The following is a 15,572-nucleotide window of genomic DNA, read 5'->3' on the forward strand; positions in this document are numbered from 1 at the left end:
GCCACCCACAAGAGCATCTTTTACTTAGCTGGAAGCAGAAGTCAGGCTGGGATATTAGCAAGTTCCACCCTGTGTTATGCTGCTCCACTCCTTTCAAAGCGGTAGTAATAGAGTTAGTTCCTGCAAGAAGTCTAGGCTATGCAAATTGAACTCATTGCAGGTCAGTGTTAATTCCATTGAACTGCATGAAGTACAGTTATCTCTATTCTAAGTCTGTATAAAGATAGTTGAACACAAATTACTCATGTGTAGAGTGATTTTTTAAGTAGAATTAGATCATCTAAAGGCACAGACCCAATCTATTTTTCCCCTTCCTAATACTTTGACTTTTAAGAAGTCAAAGAATCTGTGTTTTTATATATATGTAAATAACTAGAAGATCTTTTAATAGCATGCACATATGAAAAAAGTTTAAAGAAGCCATCTAAAAAAAAGTCTTCATACCACAAGGAATGCAAAATGCTGTACTGGCACAAGATACAAATTGAGTTAGAGTTAAGTTGCTTAGGTCCTCTAGAAAGCAGGCTCTATGCTCTACAGCAGATAGATAATCCATTCTTAGAACTTCCCAGATGACTTCCCATCTTTCAGTGTCCCGTTGAAGAAGGAAAAATACACAAGAAACAGCTCAAGTAGCAGTACTAGTATTCCAGCAAATACTGGCAAGCAAGTGAGGCCTGAAAATCATCTCCATCCCCTGAGCAAGACTGATTTCCTTTTATTTGGAATAATGCATATTGTGAGCTGCCTTAATTATTAGAGTAGTGCTGGTCATACACAGAAAAGGAGTGTCCCATTTTTTGGTGAAAGACATCTTCCAAAGCCAAAAGTGTTTCTTCCTACATTCCTAGTACAGTTACGCTAAAACATACACTCAAAAGAGTAGTAGCATCTTCAACATTAAAACAGTCCCATTCCAACAGAGTAATTAGCTGTCTTACTCTAAAAAGGGACTGTTCAGAGAAAGCTTTAGGAAGCTGAGAGCTCTCATGTCTGTCAGTATGACTTACGAAACTGAGCTGGGCAGAATAGAGGCCTGTTCACCTCTGCTTCTATGGGGCAAAAGCATAAGCACCAAGATCACACAGACTGCTCTCTTACTCTGCAAGAAATCGAGGCAGTCATCCCAAGGGGCCTGGCTCAAAATTCACAGTAAGGTATCTTGAGCACATTCAGACACCAGAGCACTGAACGCCCTACACAGAGACATTCTCCAGCAAGAACTCCAGTTTCTACTAAGCCTCAACATTTGAGCTGAAACATGGACTTCAGTGACAACTTGATCTAGCAAACAGGTTACTAGTCCGTTTAACTACAGGTCATCACCACACATTCAGGAGGCAGCACAGCACAAGACAAGGCATTCACACACAGATACTTTCCCTAAGGTGTAAATCCATCCTGAACTGTTTGGTAAGAGGCTAGTTGTTTCACATATACTAATGCAAAGACTTATTTGAAATTTAGCTTGGTTATCTGCAGGCATACTTCATGGACAGCCTGCTCTACAGTTGCTGCCTGGGTAAGAGGCAAATAAATGAAAGTGGTCTTCTCAAACAAGAAGAGAAGAATGGACTTAAGGGTATATATTTAATATCGGGACAAAACTGATCAGCCACTTCTGATGTCCTGACAGGCCCTGAAGAAGGCCCTGTTGAGCTCAAGTACAAATCAGTTCCAGAGTACACCTGGCCTACATGCCCTCCAGTCTCCAAACAGACCTGCTGCAGGTGAAGCATTTCACTCTGTTCCCTCAGACCAAGTCTGACACAAACTCATTATAAGCAGAGTGTCAAAGATGGTGAGATATAGTAGAGAAACAAGCAGTAGCCACTTCATAATTCAAAACTAAGAAAATAGAGGGAGGTTTTCTAAATGGACTTGTCCATCCTGTTCAAATACCTGAAATTAAAGAGTGACAGCACTAGCAAAAAAAATAGAGGCAGCAGAGGCGGCTTTTGCTCTTTAACTCCATCTACCAACTGCCTTAAACTTACAGGACTCACGAAAAGAGGAGGTGAGAGGGGTGAAAACAGTGCATGTTAAAGCCCTAGTCATAACAGCAACAGGACAAACAAAAGCCATTTAACAATACATTTTTCACCCCCTATCTGCTGCATCACACTGCTACAAATATACAACAAAAATACTGTCCTATAGTTTACAGGCCTTTTGATGAAAGGAGAAATGATTATAATGTGATTTTAACTGAAAACACTATAGATTATCACTACAAATGCGTATGTAAACAGATTTCTTTCGTGTTTCACTTTTAGCAACAAGTAACAAAAGCATAAGCTACATAATATCAGCCCAACACCTGCTGAGTAATACAACCTATTAAAACTGGATTAACTATTTTTATAAGTGTTATGGAAGATTAATCGAGGTAGCACTTATTTCAGCCCCAATTACAACATTGCTCTCGCATCTGCCCTAGTAGTTGCAATAGTTATATACGACTCAATGTACAATTACTTCCATAATTAACAGCTCATTCCTGTGCATTATACACATCAATCAAGTTTTGAACAAACTGTGTTGCCTAAAACACATGTTCTAAAAAGGCTTGCAGTGCTAAAGGATTTGTGCTTGATTTCACTACAAGAGGGTGTAGGGGGAGAATAGGAATAAATATTCATGACTTCTTGAAGTGTGTGTAAGGAAAAAACAAGGTTCAAGAGTTTGTCCTTAATGCAACAAGATGGAAGAAAGTGCTCATGCTTTCCTACAGCACCCCTCCCCACTACGTTCCTCCACTCCCCCTCCAGAATCTCCTGTCAATGTCTCAGTTTAACTAACACCACTCAGATGGAAGAGGGTTAAAGTGTTCAGTCTGAAACCAAAGATGTTGAAGCAAAAGTTTAAAATAAACTCTAAGTCCAAATTAAAGAAATAAAAATCAGAAACCACTTGTGGAAGCGTTCATATTGCAGAATAAAACTAAGCCAGACAGCTACTTATCTTGTTCAGACTATCCAACGACTAGAATGTGATGTACACTGGAAAGCATAAGCTGCCTATGATCTGTAGAGTAATTATTCTTTTTAAAAAGAAACCCTATATATAAGTGAAAAATATTTTTAGAGCAAGAACTGTAATTATTTAGCTTTTTCAATAGAGCTTCTTTAGTCTAACTACTTTAGCTTTGGCATTTGACAAGCATCATGCCTTGCCCTGTGACTGATCAGCTGAGGTGTAATTTTATTCATCTTTAACTTTTAGAAGCCAGTACAAGTTACTTTGACTTTTACCATAGATGAATACATTACTCCATCTTACTTTACACTGACCAGTACTACACCAAGGAAGTGACTTGGTCATAATTATGCCTACTTGCGCATATGGGAGCAGCTTATTCAATTTTTAGGAACTGCATAGATGAAACTAAAAACCATGGTTACCACAAAAAAAGCTACCCTCAGTTAAAAGGGCTTTCCATGCAGCTATATAGGTTGTGTAGTATTCAGTTTCAGTTGTTTGGTAAACACCACTAAAAACAATGAATTTTAGAAGCGTCTGCAAATTCAGGATCCAGTCACTGCAGGATACAGTAGTATACATCTGTAACACTCAGCTCTTCAGTAAGTTGTCTTCATACTGACATCTAAGTTTGCTGTGGCACCTTACGAGGAGCAGCGTCTTTAATACCCCTTGCTTCATAGCCAAAGGGGATGGCATGGCCCTTCCTCTCAAGACTGAAGTTCTTCATGGATGTTCACATATTTCTGGGAAAAACAGAACGCTGAAAAAAGTTTTTTTCCCCCCCCCGCTCCATTTTAGTACCTGATTGCTTTTACTAGTAAATATAGGATTCTGACTACTTCAGTCAATGTTCCTTCTCACAGGACAGGAAGACACAGCTCTACTTTGGAGGACCAGCTTTAGCATGCTGGCATGTTTTCTACATCATGCAGAGTTGTTTTTTCAAACATTTTCCAAATCACTCATAGCTGTGTGCACAGTATACATCAGGACTGTAACAAAACCATTCTGTGAAGATACAGCAGACTGAGCAGCTGCACTTCTCCAGTAACTGCAGCTGAAGAAGCATCTTAAGCCAGCCTCGTTACTTATCAAGTAAGGCCAAATTTTGTGCTCATAATGAGCCTCTACAAGACCAAGGTGGTATGCCAGAAGAGAGAAGTTAGTTCTTGTCAAATGACATACTCAAAACAATGTACAAAATCAGACTGAAATCAAATGAAGACAAGTTTGTGTGTCCAAGAAAGGCACTGTAAAAGAAGGGTAAGTTACAACACTCTTACACAGCATCCTCACAGATTAGTACAGTATTATGAAAATAGGAAAAAAACTTGGGTAGGAATTTTGTCAGACTCCTAAAACACAGCAACTAAAAGAACACATTAACTTTTTAAGCTAAGTACAAGTACCAGTGTAAGATACTGATAGCTTCTATATACACTTGAAGCACATAAGTTACCAAAAATACTAAGTACAAACTAATCCAAAATCGATCTATAGCAGTGAATTTCTCTCAACATTGAGCAACAAAAGTTGCCTTCAAAAATTCAGTTTAAGGGCTTATTTTTATATTGAAATTATAATGCATAAATTCAAACCAGAATAACTGGCAGAGGATCAGATGACAGAATCCTACAATACTACATCAAGTATGTTTTCAACACTGCTAAGACAGTAACACAGCATTCCAGCTTTTAAAGTGTCCTTTTGAGGCAGCAGCAGTGATGGGAACAGTTTGCCTCAATACAGTCTGTGTTCAGTCTCAAACTGAAACATGGGCAGTGGCATTTGGCACTTTTATAAAGCATCTACAAACAGCAAGTGCTGTTTCCCATTTACAAGGTCGATGTGGGGGAAGGACAAGAATCAGATGAGCTGTAATTACTGTAGAAATTTATTAGAACTATCAACCAGATATACAATGTATCATGCCCTCCATAATTAAACAATTAACAGCTATGAGGTATGACCTTCGCTACTGTTGTTTCTCTTTACCGAATTTTGTTACTTTAAACAAGGAGAATCTGTACAACTGCTCCACTAGCCAACTGTTCAGCACTCCAGTAAGCAGAAGCAGGAACTTGGGTGTGTGCATAAGCAAACATTTTGTCACCGTTAGGTACAGTTCACATAACTTACTGTGAAAAGTGAGTCACTCATCACGCAGCAGCTTAAGATCTTAAGAGACTTAGTGTAGTCACACTATACTACGTATAGTTGTAGAAGTAACTCAAACTAATATTTGAACTCAAAAAACAGTAAAAAGCAGATGACTTCTACAGACAGGTATTTTACTAAGGATATATTGGGGAGGTAATATGGCAAGAGACTTCTAACAACACTTCAGTAAGGAGAAAATATTACCTTCTACTGTGGCTTTAAGCTAGAGCTTACAGGACCTGTGTCATAGACAATCTCTGCCAGAGGCTTGTTCTTGGAGGCTGGAGGGAATCCCATACTGATTGAGTTACAAAAGCCGTTTAATTTTATAGGTAGCCAAGACTTGAAAAAAAGCAACCAACCAAATTTAAGTTCTACTTAGAGGCAAGAGTGCCAGAGATCTGTGACTGAACTCAAAAGAGTTTGTTTTACAAATGCAAACTGCACCAAGTTTTGCAAGTCCTGATGGCAGTGTTGCAGAGAGAAGACTGAATAAGTGCGCCTAAAGCACATCTAAAACATACTAGCATTTAAAACTTCCTTTTTGGAACATTTGTTCATGACTGTAGCAAGACTGACCTGGGCCTAAGATATCAGCAGAGACACTAAGCAAAAAGATCTCCTCTCCCAAAACACCGCAAGTTACATAGATTTATCTGGACAAAATGCTTTACACAGAAGGAACAGGTAAGCCAGCCCCTGCAATTTCATTTTTCACCAAGAGCATTACTAATCGCCAGGGGAGTTTCTGGAAAGTAGTGATTACAAACTGCTGTAGGCAGCTTGTAAATTCTCAGATGGCGGATTAGAATGAATGATTTAAGAGATTTGTTAGCTTCCTGCTTTTGTTTTGCTCACTTTTCTTTGATTTCTTTCATGATGTCCGCCTCTTTTGCCATTAATGTTACTGTAACTGAAGGCATACATTGAACCACTACTTGTACTCCCAGCTTCTCTATTCAGCCATAACATGCTTGGGTTGTATCTAGGCAAGTGAATTCAACCCTACACATTTTATTTCAGTATTGCAGATTTAGTACTGCTAAATCAAAAATAATTTTGAATGAATTTATTTTACGTTCACCCATTCTTAAGCAAGCATCCATAAATGCTCTGCGCCAGTTCAGTTTAAATCATTTAAGCTGATGCAACTTTCCAAAACATTCAGTGCTGTACCCAAGAGGCTTGGCACCTTTTCTCAAGGCCACACCAGGCCACTTTGTATCAGTAACCATAGACACAGAAACACTGCAAAGCCTTGCTTGAAGCTTACTGCATCGCCTAGAATTACGGTAAGATTGAGCCTAAGAAAGTCTCAATATATAGAGAAAACAATACTACAAGAGAGAGCAGCCAGAAGTTTAAAGTCAGCAGTATTAAGGCATTGCTTTGTGTGCCAGCAAAATTCACCCCCTGGAAGTTTCACAGTTCTACTGATAGCAGCAAGTGAGTTTCTGTTTACAAAGTCCATAAAGAATTAGTGGGATGTCCTTGAAGCAGACACTGCTGTGGCAAGTTAACCTACATAAACTGAGGGAAAGCAAGAGATCTGCAATTTTGTTCGGATGCCTTCAAGTGAACAGGATGTTCTTGGGAGTTACGCATCTGGGAAAGGGACAGTTATGCTGTTCAATATTACTTTATTTTTTACTATAATGCTGTCTTGCCTAAGCTTCATTACTGCAAGCAAGTTTTCCTCCAAGTAGTCATTCTGAAGAATTTCCTCCATGGAGGACTTACATCCAAGCAGTGTTTTATTACGAACCTTTCTATTTGCAATGATTAACTCAACAGCTTCAAAACCTCCAATGAGCTACTTAACTTCCTCATCCATAGAAGAGACTAAACTTTAATTTTCTCACACCATCAGGCTGCAAACAAGAGGACCCACAACTGATACTGCGTATTTTGAAAGGGACTTAGCACACAGTAAGACAGGAAGATTAACTCAGCTACAAGCACAGCCTCAAGGCACAGCAATTTCCTCGTTTCAGGCATATACTTTACCTAGAGGGCAGCAGGTTTTCCTGAAGCTGATTTGGTTTTATAAAGAGGTTCAGTCCTACTAGAATTCAATAAATATATGACAGACTTCCAAGCCCAACTATATCAGTAAGAAATACTTGACTCCCTGTATTACACATCCCCACACAGCAGCTATCTTGGGGAAGAGAAGTAGCGATAACATCAGCAGGTGCCCTGGTATGGGAGAGGCTTGCAGAGCCTTACTAAAACAGCAGGGTCCAGTATACAGTTAGGAGATGGCATTGGAACAGGTGCAAGGGAGATGGACAGAGGGATCTGTGTTACACTAACCCTTCCCTTCAGCAGCTCATAAGGTCCTCAGCATCTGCTGGGACAGTGGTGCCTGCGTGCCCGACACACTGAGCATCCCGCAGCATCCTCTGGGACAGTGGTGCCCATGGTACAAACAATTCTCCCAGCAGACAGAGAGCTCTGGAGACAGTGGACCTAGTGTTGCACTAGTCTTCCCAGCATCTGCTCAGACTACTGCAATACCATATCCATACTAAATAAAAGTGTCACAGCATCCGTATTGTCCACTCCCCACAAATAATATCAAAGAACAACGTAGGCTGACAGCCTATCAAAATTAGAAAGCAAATCCAAATTAAAAAAAAAACACATGCAGTATTATTACAAATATCTGCATCTTCAAACCCAGTTTCTATACTGGGAAAGAAAGTCATGAAGAGTTATTTCTTTAAAAGCCTTCTTGCACATTCCCTGGTCCTTAGGAAGGGAGGAACTACTCCTTTTTTAAAGCCCATTACTTGTTTTAATAACTTTTTCTTTACTAATCCTTAAAAACAAAAATCAACACAATATTTTTCAGTCTTTGTACTTCAATTAGGTACACTAGCACATAGGATTCAAAGAATTAGCTGCTTTTTAGAATATAAAATACTTTACATGAAATCTTATTCTGCTCTTCTAGAGACATGGAGGTGATTTTTTTTTTTTTAATTTATACAGAAATATGAAGTCTTTCTTAATACTGCATACATGACATAGTATTTCTGGTGTCTACCTAGAACAGACAGTTTTAATTCAGGGGGAAACTAGTTAGTTCATGAAAACGGGATTGTTAGACCCCGACAATGACTTCTGTATTTTACAGTTCCACAATCACAAAATACTTTCATGATCCACAAAACAGATGCTCAAAGTGCAAGCCATGCCTCATGATTTAAAATATAGGGGTACACAAAGTTACTCTGAATTCAGATTACCAGCCTCAGAGTAGAAGAAATTCTCTTTCCCCACTTCAAGTTCTCATTTCTCCATTGTGGGTATGTTCACCGCAAGGACAGTACAGAAATCAATCTCATTAGGGACCATTGTCTACATCCTATTGTCATCACCTTACAATTTTACTCAAAGCCCCCCCCCCCCCCTTTGATTTTCGCACACATTACACATTGTACCCTTGAACAATGCTTTCCAGAAGGACAGAGACAATTGTGTTTTTCTCTGTAATCACATTTTGATAACATTTTAATTGAAAACCAAAGTAAATCCTACCCAAAGGGAAAAAAAAAATGAAGCAATTGCACTGACCTCTAGTAAATCGAATCCTGGATCATTTAAGTCAAAATAAAAAAGTTACTGGCTTCACCCAAAAGTAACTAAGGCTATATGGTGTCAAAAAACACCCACCAACAAATAATAAACAAAAGCAACTTCATTAAAAACAAAACACCAAACAACTTGGGTTTTAGACAAACCAATTAATAAATGCAACAGCGTAAAGCTTGCCAAAACTGCCGTGAGCCCCCTAGACTCAGAAAGGAGCACAAACAGAAACAGGTGTACTTATGGCAGTACCACCCTGGAGCCATTCTCCTGGGTAACGAACAGCTACCCACTTCTACACAGTTAAGTAGCTTCAGGACAGATATTTAACTTGCTCAGGTCTTGTAAATAAAAAAAAAATAAAAGGATTAGAAAGGTTAAGCAGAACAACTGCTCACCTATACTGTGTTTTAGGATTTAAATCTTGCCAGAAGACTCATTTTCACACGGATTTTGAGCTAAATTCAAGCCAGAAGCTGTGCAAGGTAGTGGAAAAGTACCTCGTCCTAAGCAAAGAAGTTGAGCTGCACTTCAGAGTTTAAGGCTGGCTTCGATAAGCGGACATACGGCAGCGCGCCTTTACACCGCGATGACCCTTAGCGCAACCCTTCACCCTCCAGAGCCTTAAGAGCAGCCTGGAAGCCTCCTGCTCAGCGCCCTGAGGGGCAGGCTCCTGCCCCCAGCCCGGGGGCACCACTTCAGCAGCGTGCCCCCCGCACACACACACACACCCCTACCTGCCAGACAAACCCGGGCAGCGGCTGCTCTCCTTAACGACGCGGCCTCCTCAGCAGGAAAACGTCGCGGGCAGCCCGCCCACAGACCCCACGGGCGGGCGGCGTCGCCACCTGCACCCTCCCCTATCCCTTCCTCCGGAGGCTTCCCCGCAGCCTCGGCGGGCACCGGCGGCTCCCGGAACGGCCCCGCACTCGGCAGCGGCGCCGCCTCAGCGCCGGCGCTCCCCGGCCGCAGGGCGGCTCCGCGGCGGGGGCGGCGCTGGCTGCGGGCCGCCGCCGCCGCCGGCCTCACGCTCCCCGGCCGCCCCCGCCATCGCCGCGCCGTGACTCACTCACCCCTGGCGAGGCGAGGCGGGGCCGGGCGAACCGGCGGGGCCGCCCGCAGCCGCCTAACGGCCGCCCCCGGCCGGTAACGGCAGCCCCCCGGTGCCGCCTCTGCGCGCGCGCGGCGGCAACGGCCATCGGTGTCCGGCCCCCCCCCGCCGCGTTCTCCTCAGCTCCCCTCAGCGCCGTGAGGCGGCACCGGGAGGCGGCTGGTGGTGCCCCTCGGTCACACACAGTAACGTGTCTTTTCTCAAAATGCCTAAACAAATAAACACGGAGAGGTGCCAGAAGCACCTCGCTGCCCGTAACTGGTTACGGAGATGCACGCACATGCCTCATTCCACATACAGGGCTCTGCGGAATGGGGTTTGACTTGAAGATGTTATGCAAAGGGCAATGACTGACGGATGGAGGAAGGGTTAATGAGGAGGAGATGCAGCTGTGAGGGGAAATCGTTTCTACAGGCAAAGGCGCACAGCAAGTCGTAGATAGAGGGTGCCCACCCCACCCCCTTAAGTTCAAAAAAAGGTAAGGGAGTTCTGGCCATTTTGCTAGTTAATTCAGATACAACAGCCACCTGAAACACTCTCCTTCCTCTGTTATTTCTCTAAACACTACTCTGAAGCACCCTGTCTGAGGGCAGAAGATAGGACACAGCCAGCTCCGCTCAAGGCCCCTCATCCCACCTGCCCGACATCCCTGGCTCAGGCACAGGGCTCCTGGTGGCCTCAAGAGGCTCGCTCATGCAGAGCAGCTTGCAGGAGAGGGTCTGTCTGACATGACTCTTGTTTGCAGGAGTCTTGCTCCCAAAAGGTGGTCGCAACGTGAGTGGCATGTTCGGGATGTCACAAAACTCAGCGAGGAGTTGGCAGCACACCTCTCTGTTACATTGCTTGGCCATAACAGGGTAACCTTCACAAAGCTCTCTTTGGATAGGAATAAGAAGGAAGAAAACTTCAAATGGAACAGTTTCATGAGGGAAAAGAAACCTCTTGCACACTAAAAGTCCACGGGGAGAACAACGTTCAGATCACGTCCCTCCCGTCCCCCAGCAGGGCGACGGGAGGGAGGGAAGAGAGGAGTTTTGAGGAAAAAGTTACTGTTTGCCTCAGCTGGAACAAACCCAGCATCTTTTTCATTACTGTTTATTTTTTTCTCCTCTTTCATGAGATCAGCAGGGATATTATTGGAAGCAGTAATTCTATAAACGAACACAGCCAGCCCGTGCATTAAAATTCTCTTTCTAAAGAGACACCCAGGCAGTTTTCAAAGGCAGCTGCTACCAGAACCCTGCTCAGAGCCATGCATGGTACAGAGCTAAATCTACAGAAGGGAGTTCATGGGGCCGGGCAGGAATAAGAACCACTTTGGAATTTCTAGTTCAAGCTAACTTTGCAGTTTATAGGAAGAGCAAACACCAGCACGAAAAGAGAAAGCCTACTTGTGTACCCAAGCCGTGGCAGACATTTACACAGGAGTTAGATATACCAAACAGATACACAGCTCTTTCCTATCGAAGGAAGTTCTGGAACTACTGAAATACATGAATACGTATATACTCTATGCCAGGGTAACCCCGCACACTGCCTCTGCTGTTGTACTGTATGCCCTGGTTCTCACAGCAACCTCATGCCTCAGAAGGCACAAGCTAAGACTCCTACCTTGAAACAGGTGAAGCAACTCCTGAACGATTTGTTGTTCCCAACCAATTAGGAATAGATACACGAAAGCCAAGCACGTGTAAAATATCAGTGCTCAAAGAGATTCTTCAACAGCATTCACTCACAAAGGACTTAATAGAACTAAGTAAGTTGCATGGTTCTGGAATTAAACAGCTTTCAGGGATGACAAGAGTTCTGTTTCCACCACTTCTTAAAAATTAGTTCACTAGTTCCCATTTATCAAGGGGATTAGAAAAAGCAAAAACAAACAACAACAACAAAAACCTTTAGCTTGTAGGTTCACCATTAATAATATTATTATTTTTGTCAACCAAGCAAGTAGACCAAGAGATAACCCACGAGCAAGATTGTAAAACAAGTTTTTCCATTACTACTTACATCAGAGCTCAGAAGCACACCATACTGCCCAACAAATACGGTAAGAAGTAGTTATTTATCCATTACCATAGCTGGCACAACCAGAAGCTTAGAGAGCAAGCCCACCCCAACAAGCCAGGAAAGGCTGAACCCAAGCCCCACAAAGTAGCAGGTTACAAGGACAACCAACCACTCCTTTACTAATCACACAAGCTTCAGGGACTCCAACCACCTCCCAAGAGGACCCAGAAGCAAAGAGCCCCCCCAGAACTTACACAAAAGCCCCAACTCCCTCCTGGCGCTGCCGGCCCGGCCGTCCCCGGCTTTCAAAGGAGGCGGCTGGTGGCCGCCGGGGGCGGGACCGCGACCGGCACCGGGACCGCTCCGCCCGCAGGTGTGGGACGGCCCCGGGGCGAATCCGGTGCGAATCCGGTTCGAGTCCGGTGGGGTCCGCCCGCTGCCCTCAGGCGGCGGGGAACGGCCTCTGTGCAATCCCCCTGGGAAAACTCAAATGCTGAAGCTTTGCTGCCCTGCTAAAGCTCATGGGAAAGTGAGGAATAAACTGATTTAGAGTACAGGGATTTTGTTAGAAAATAAAGCAATTGCTTAAACAAACAAGCCCACAACCTTTTATGCTTTCTTCTCAGTATTTCAGCTACAAAAGCAGAAAAAGACATATCACAAAGTTACTCTTCCTTCGGACACTCCTGTGTTTTGTTTAGTTTCTGGTGTTTTGTTTCGGGGTTTTGTTTTGAGGGTGCTGTCTGCTTGTTCGGGTTCGGTGACGCTTTTAGTGTTCCGGCCATCTATTTAGAAGCTGTGAAATAAGAGGATTGTCTCACTTTCTTTAAACAAGTTCCCCTATGACTGAAGCCAAAAATTGATTGTCTATCTAAAAATATGTGCATCCAAAATCACCGGCTCCGGCTTCAGGCCACTTTCTGTACACAATACCACTTGAAGACACACTTTTCTTGCATGAAAGAAGGCCTTGGAAGAAATAGTACGATTGCAGGTACTTACTTGATAAAGGGTGTAGAGGGGAAACAGGAAACTGAGGAAAAATAATTCTAGTTTATCTTCTGTATTTGCAAGTCAGAAGATCAAGATGTTTCTAGGAAACTGTGTCAAGCAGAAGCGTAGGAAATATTCTCAGCCTCTTTAGGAGAGAACATTTTTGGAAACAAACAGTAGATCACAGGAATAATGCCAGGCAGCTGAAAAGGCTTATTAACGCTCTTCTCTAGCATCATAAGAATTTCTGGATATGACATTAAGTACATGAAAACTAGAAGAAGACTGTGTGGCTGTAACAACTACCGCTTAGTCAACAGGCAGCTCCATCAGACCATTTTCTTTGATACTCAGCCCTATCTACTTTATCTTCTCATTATGCTTCAGAGTGGTTCTCCTCTCTAACTCCTCTGATCTCATCTTTTCCATATAAGTTTCTTTTCATTTCTCAGCCTTAGGATTTTACTTTTTTTCCGCAGGCCCATCTGAAGCAGAACAGTTTTGCTAAAGCTTTCACTGCTAGCAACCATCCTCTTTGACAAAAAATAAAAAACACCAATTTTGTTTGTTTGTTTTTCCCCACAGTAATGCAAAACAAAAAGCCTCTACATTTTAATACAAACTAGCGGTAGCTGAACACGGGAGTTGCTATATGGTCTCTTTTTGTCCGTGTGTGTGTGGTTTTTCTATGAAGGACAAATTGATCTTATTCATCTAGGAAAGGAGAAAAAGAAAAGAGGGAAATGGAAGTAAGACTGAAAGGTGAATGAGCAATCCAAATGTGCTAAGCTTTACCACACTCCATTGAAGTATATAAGCTGTGTAATTTTTATCTCATTATCTTACGTCTAAGGATTCTATTAGTATGAAGATTATTTTTTTTCAGTAAAAATTATTTTTAAACCCCAGCAGCTGACACAATTGCATGAGGGACAACTGGCCTACTTAAAAAGATGTGACTGCTCTTATCAGCTGAGTGTAAACCCAGTATGAAACACACAGTGAGAACTATCATACTAGGGCACCCTATCTAATGTGCTGCCCTGGCTCTGATAGCAGGCAATGCAAGAAGCTTCAGAAGTGGTACAGTAATATTCTAGCTGCTTATCTATTCTAGCAGCTTATCTGCTTACTTTGAAAGGTACGCAATTTTTGTTTTCTTTCTGATAGCAAACCAGATTTTTTTTTTCCTTTTAAATAAAAGGACCAACAACCACCTTAATGAAGTTATGCACTGAACAGCAGAAGATTGCTGCTCTTTATTGTTATTTTGTGTGTGTGTGTAGAGTGTGATGCTCCTCAAAATGTAAGATGTTAACCCAATCCTATGCCCATTTCTCCAATAATTTTAAATGATGTGGGGGGAAATACTGGAAGATATACAAACACTCTGCAATGAAATCTTACTATTAGTTTGGGCAGACCTGTAGAATCTAATCTGAAAGTGAAGTAACGGCTAAAGACATTGTGACAGATATCCTTCAAGTGAGTGAGTCATGAATTGCAGAGATATGAAGAAGCAAAAGACAGAGCTGACTCATTTATCAGTTCTGAATTTCAAATATGACATGCTTCTTTTGATGTTATTCTATGGATTAACAGGCCTTTAACATGTCTTCTTTTGCAGAGGATTCAAAAGATATGTGAATTTAGTGAAAAGATGCACGAAAGCCTTTGTTCCATCATATCTGAAACATACCAGAAGTACTTTTGAGCTTATTCTTACATAGAATCAAAATGCCCTCATTCTACTTACAAAAAGTCATGGCCAAGAGATTTGGCGTAAAGGCCCCAGCCAAGAAAAAGTTGATTAATGGATGAGCTTCTAGACCGAAAAAAACCCTTCCTGAAGAGTCTCTATGCCAATTGGTGTGTATCATCACACAGATGTGACTAGATGGCTTATGGTGGGCATGAAGCCAAAGTAAAGGGATCTGGGTAGTGTTATGTCCTGACAAATGTACGTTTACTGTCGTAAAAACGTGTTCTAAAGTGTCTTTTCCTTTGATTCATATTTTTAAATCGTTTTCAAGGAGGATGCAGACAGGGTGAGTCATAATACAGGGAGAAGGGTTCTTCCTATAATCTGATGAGAAAAAAGACCAAGAGTAAATTAGTTTGAGAAGAGGGGCAGATCTTAGAAGAGATGACGGGGCTGACGGTGTTCCATGAAGCCTCTCAATGGAAAACACCATAGCAAAATCTTGACTTCAGGTACTGCAAGTCGATATTTAGGCAGACTTTTGGGATGTCTTCATTGTGAAGAGGGGAGATTCTTGTTCTTCTCCTATAAATAAATCACAAGGAGGCATAAATGGAGATGTCTCCAGGGCTGCACACACCAGGAAAGATAGTAGAAAGTACAATGGCAATGGAAGACTGTTCTGCAAGCTGAAGCTGATGGGCCTATTGCATCCAGTATTAATCTAATCAATACTGATAAATTATGCGTGGAGCTGAATTCGCATTGTGCCAATTCAGAGATTGGCATAAAAAGTATGAAAGTATGAAAGATCTACAGGGTGATAGGCTTTGAAGAAGGAACCTCATTGGAACAAGAAATATGAGGATTCTTAGCTGCCTTTCATAGTGTGAAGAAAGTTAAAGCACATTATGCTTTGACTGGAGATAGTGCTCCTTTCTGACTCAGCAATAATTTATGGCAACACTGCTGATTGGTAACCACTGTGAGAAAGTGCTGGCATCCACAGGCCTG

General features: G+C 42.2%; 1 protein-coding gene across 4 annotated transcripts in view; it reads right to left on the reverse strand.

Moving 5' to 3' along the window:
• SGMS2 (sphingomyelin synthase 2) overlaps positions 1-12,263 on the reverse strand; it is a 36,867-nt gene extending 24,604 nt beyond the window's left edge. The window contains exon 1 of one of the 4 annotated variants that reach the window (XM_080591055.1): positions 12,118-12,263. The gene's annotated coding sequence lies outside the window, so the exon portion shown is untranslated. Of the gene's footprint in view, positions 1-9,479; positions 9,731-9,815; positions 9,941-11,863; positions 12,017-12,117 lie in introns of those variants that run through there. The other 3 variants (XM_080591051.1, XM_080591052.1, XM_080591054.1) reach the window with 3 other exon arrangements.
• Between the last annotated feature and the right edge of the window lie 3,309 nt (positions 12,264-15,572).

Source organism: Anser brachyrhynchus (assembly GCF_964034855.1).
Source record: "Anser brachyrhynchus genome assembly, chromosome: 4".
Classification (NCBI taxonomy): Eukaryota; Metazoa; Chordata; class Aves; order Anseriformes; family Anatidae; genus Anser; species Anser brachyrhynchus.